The sequence below is a fragment of the Bos mutus genome, unplaced genomic scaffold (assembly GCF_027580195.1).
Source record: "Bos mutus isolate GX-2022 unplaced genomic scaffold, NWIPB_WYAK_1.1 CTG223, whole genome shotgun sequence".
Classification (NCBI taxonomy): domain Eukaryota; kingdom Metazoa; phylum Chordata; class Mammalia; order Artiodactyla; family Bovidae; genus Bos; species Bos mutus.
The window spans coordinates 12,453-17,771 of NW_027219688.1; positions in this window are offsets into that span (position 1 = coordinate 12,453).

Consider the following 5,319-nt stretch of genomic DNA (forward strand, 5'->3'; position numbering starts at 1 on the left):
CATTATTAATTTTTCCTGCCCTCCCTGAGCACATCATTGCCTACTTTGGAAACTCACATACATTTTCTGGAATATGGATAGGAATTTTCATCTCCTTACAATACAGTGCTCAGTTCAGTTTTCTAGGATTAATCAGTGCTTTCCACAAGCTTCATGGGGCATCAGAAAATTTCTTTAAAACACAAATGATGGAACAATGGTTGTGGATAGACACAATATTGTGTTTGGTGTTCCTCGTCCAGAGCCAGACTTTAAACTTCACAGGGATGACAGTGGGCACCCAGTGAACTGGGGATGACTCTCGTTCTTTAGGGGGCATGACTAAAACAGAGGAGGAAAACCCAGACAAGGAACTGCACAATCACTGGCTGAGAAGGTCCTAGCAAGAAGACAGTGGTACCTGCACTGGTTGTAAGTCTCTACTAGCAGCAGTTGCTTCTGTTCTTTGGAACCTCTTTATCCAGAATTAAACACAAGTCTGAGCTCTGAGCCCATGACCCTGGTTTATCCTTGAAGTATGAGGCTGGTGACTGAGGTAACTGTGTTTCTGACATTGGGTAAGTGTTCTGTGTCTGCAAGGGATGATTTGAAACTAAAGGACTGTGAAGGGTCATTTGCTCTCTCCTCTCCCTGTGCTTTATCCAGCGTTATAGTGATGGAATTGAGAAATGATCTGTGGGTTTGTTAGGGAGCACAAGCTTCTACTGGAGTAGGAAATGGCAACCCACTCCAGTATTCTTGCCCAGAGAATTCCATGGACAGAGGAGCCTGGCATGCTATATTCCATGGGGTTGCAGAGTCAAACACGATTGAATGACTAATACACTTGCACACCCAAATTTCTACATGACAGGTCAAATTATCTATGATCCCAGAAGAGCACTTAGCAATAACTAGCTTGTAAGAAATCTCTGGAGTTATTGAGCCAAGGACCCATGGAATAAAGGCTATGGAGTCTCTGCTTCTTGCCATGTGTCTTTGGACTCTATATAATAAACATCAATGATATGTTTGCAGGACACAAATGAAAACACTGGAGTAGGGGGTAGGTCCAGACAGTTATGGGAATACTGTATGCTTGATGCACAGAATTACACTGATTTGTGGTCAGGGGATAATTTTATTTTCTTGACTCTTTAGGGATTATGGTTGATGCTGAGATCACCCAGCTCAGTGCCATGGATTGTGCTGAAGGAGAGGATGTAAACCTGCCTTGTAACCACTCTACCATATATCCATTGGACTATATACACTGGTATCGGCAAAATCCCAATCAGAGTCCACAGTATGTCATTCACGGCTTACAAGACACAGTGAACAGCAGCATGGCCTTTCTGACCATAGCTTCAGACAGAAAGTCCAGCACCTTGGTCCTGCCCCAGGTCACCCTGAGAGACACCACTGTGTACTACCGCATCTTGAGAGAGGCACACTGGGACAGACGGGGCTGCACCTGTGCAGTATCTCTGGTGGGAAGAAGGGGGGACACAGTGGGGGAGCAGTCACGAGAGCAAATCTAGAGTCATCTGGAAGGAGAGTCAGAGAGCAGTAAAAGATGAGGAAAATGAAGGGAAGAGAAATGGAAGAAGATGGATAAAAACAGAAGAAAAAGAGGACAAGGAAAAAGTGCTTCATTGGTTCACGTGGCTGAGATGAATTATGAGAAGAATATTAATTTTAACATAGAAATGAAATGAAGAGATACTAATCATTTATCATGGCTCCTCTTCATGTCAATAATGTTGGTTTCAGTATATTAGCCTCCACATAAAAGGTGAGGAAAATACAAATTGTACCATAGACTTCTTTCCTTTGAACCCAAGGCAAGTCCAGACTCTGAAAATCACATTATTATCATTGTTCCACATAATAGAAACAAATTCTTGTCCTGAGAAAAATTTCAAAATTTTTTGTTGTTAGTCTACAACATGTATATATGTGATGAAGCTATTTTTTGGAAAGAAATAAAAATCAGGTGAATATTAATTTATTTTTATTTATCTAGAAACCCCTGTCCTATAAAAGAGGTTTTATCTGTTTTTTGATATTCCTTAAGTAATACATGGGGCTTCCCAGGTGGGCTCAACAGTAAAGAATCCACCTGCAATGCAGGAGCCACAGGAGACATGGGTTCTATCTTCGGTCAGGAAGATCGCTTGGAAGAGGGAATGGCAACCCAATCCAGTGTTCTTGCCTGAGAATCCCGGCATGGATGGAGGAGTCTGTTGGGCTACAGTCCATAGCATTGCAAAGAGTAGGACATGACTGAAGTGACTTACCAAGCAAGCAAGCAACACATGGGCTTCCCAAGTGGTTCAGTGGTAAAGAATCTGCCAATGCAGGAGACACAGGGGATTTGATACTTGGGTCAAGAAGATCCCTGGGTGGGGGCGTGGGATGGCAGCCCACTCCAATATTCTTGTCAGAAAAATCCCATGGACAGAGGTGCCTGGCAGGCTATGGTCATTGGGATCACAAAGAATCTGACACTGATAGCTTATGGTGAACAGTATGGGATTCATGATCTCCAAAGAAGAAAATTTAGCTTCAGGATCAGGGGCCAGGCTTGACCACTCAGGGTTCTTGCATGGCAGAAATTTTATTACAGTGAAAAGGACAGAAAAAACTTCTGATATAGACATCAGAAGGGGCAGACAGTGAAACCCTCACTAGTCTTAGCAAGGGAGCTATATACTTTTCAGTTAGTTATTACAGTAAATCAGAAGACTGTAAAGGTTTTACCAGACCCATTCCCAGAATTTACATTTTAAGATAATGGGATTAGAATTAACAATAGAAAGATCTTACCAGTTCAGTTCAGTTCAGTTCAGTCACTCAGTCGTGTCCTACTCTTTGTGACCCCATGAATTGCAGCACACCAGGCCTCCCTGTCCATCACCAGCTCCCGGAGTTCACTCAGACTCTTGTCCATCGAGTCAGTGATGCCATCCAGCCATCTCATCCTCTGTCATCCCCTTTTCCTCCTGCCCCCAATCCCTCCCAGCATCAGAGTCTTTTCCAATGAGTCAGCTCTTCGCATGAGGTGGCCAAAGGACTGGAGTTTCAGCTTTAGCATCATTCCTTCCAAAGAAATCTCAGGGCTAATCTCCTTCAGAATGGACTGGTTGGATCTCCTTGTAGCCCAACGGACTCTCAAGAGTCTTCTCCAACACCACACTTCAAAAGCATCAATTTTTTGGCACTCAGCTTTCTTCACAGTCCAACTCTCACATCCATACATGACCACTGGAAAAACCATAGCCTTGACTAGACAGACCTTTGTTGGCAAAGTAATGTCTCTGCTTTTCAATATGCTATCTAGGTTGGTCATAACTTCCCTTCCAAGGAGTAAGCGTCTTTTAATTTCATGGCTGCAGTCACCATCTGCATGGAAATTAGAGCCCCCCAAAATAAAGATTGACACTGTTTCTACTGTTTCCCCATCTATTTCCCATGAAGTGATGGGACCAGATGCCATGATCTGCGTTTTCTGAACGTTGAGCTTTAAGCCAACCTTTTCACTCTCCTCTTTCACTTTCATCAAGAGGCCTTTGAGTTCCTCTTCACTTTCTACCATAAGGGTGGTGTCATCTGCATATCTGAGGTTATTGATATTTCTCCCAGCAACCTTGATTCCAGCTTGTGCTTCTTCCAACCCAGCGTTTCACATGATGTACTCTGCATATAAGTTAAATAAGCAGGGTGACAATAGACAGCCTTGACATACTCCTTTTCCTATTTGGAACCAGTCTGTTGTTCCATTTCCAGTTCTAACTGTTGCTTCCTGACCTGTATATAGGTTTCTCAAGAGGCAGGTCAGGTGGTCTGGATTTCCCATCTCTTTCAGAATTTTCCACAGTTTATTGTGATCCACACAGTCAAAGGCTTTGGCATAGTCAATAAAGCAGAAAGAGATGTTTTTCTGGAACTCTCTTGCTTTTTCGATGATCCAAGGATGTTGGCAATTTGATCTCTGGTTCCTCTGCCTTTTCTAAAACCAGCTTGAACATCTGGAAGTTCACGGTTCATGTACTGCTGAAGCTTGGCTTGCAGAATTTTAGGCATCACTTGACTAGCATGTGAGATGAGTGCAATTGTGCGGTAGTTTGAGCATTCTTTGGCACTGCCTTTCTTTGGGATTGGAATGAAAACTGACCTTTTCCAGTCCTGTGGCCATTGCTGAGTTTTCCAAATTTGCTGGCATGTTGAATGCAGCACTTTCACAGCATCATCTTTTAGGATTTGAAATAGCACAACTGGAATTCCATCACCTCCACTAGCTTTGTTCATAGAGATGCTTTCTAAGGCCCACTTGACTTCACATTCCAGGATGTCTGGCTATAGGTGAGTGATCATACCATCTTGATTATCTTGGTTGTGAAGATCTTTTTTTGTACAGTTCTTCTGTGTATTCTTGCTACCTCTTCTTAATATCTTCTGCTTCTGTTAGGTCCATACCATTTCTGTCCTTTATCCAGTCCATCTTTGCATGAAGTGTTCCCTTGGTATCTCTAATTTTCTTGAAGAGATCTCTAGTCTTTCCCATTCTGTTGTTTTCCTCTATTTCTTTGCACTGATCGTTGAGGAAGGCTTTCTTATCTCTTCTTGCTATTCTTTGGAACTCTGCATTCAGATGTTTATATCTTTCCTTTTCTCTTTTGCTTTTCACTTCTCTTCTTTTCACAGCTATTTGTAAGGCCTCCCCAGACAGCCATTTTGTTTTTTGTATTTCTTTTCCATGGGGATGGTCTTGATCCCTGTCTCCTGTACAATGTCATGAACCTCATTCCATAGTTCATCAGGCACTCTATCTATCAAATCTAGTCCCTTAAATCTATTTTTCACTTCCACTGTATAATCATAAGGGATTTGATTTAGGTCATACCTGAATGGTCTAGTGGTTTTCCCTACTTTTTTCAATTTAAGTCTGAATTTAGCAATAAGGAGCTCGTTATCTTATCCACAGTCAGCTCCCGGTCTTGTTTTCACTGACTGTATAGAGCTTCTCCATCTTTGTCTGCAAAGAGTATAATCAATCTGATTTCGGTGTTGACCATCTGGTGATGTCCATGTGTAGAGTTTTCTCTTGTGTTGTTGGAAGAGGGTGTTTGCTATGAGCAGTGCGTTCTCTTGGCAAAACACTATTACCTTTGCCCTGCTTCATTCTGTACTCCAAGGCCAAATTTGCCTGGTACCCCAGGTGTTTCTTGACTTCCTGCTTTTGCATTCCAGTCCTCTATAATGAAAAGGATATCTTTTTTTGGTGTTAGTTCTAAAAGGTCTTGTAGGTCTTCATAGAACCGTTCAACTTCAGCTTCT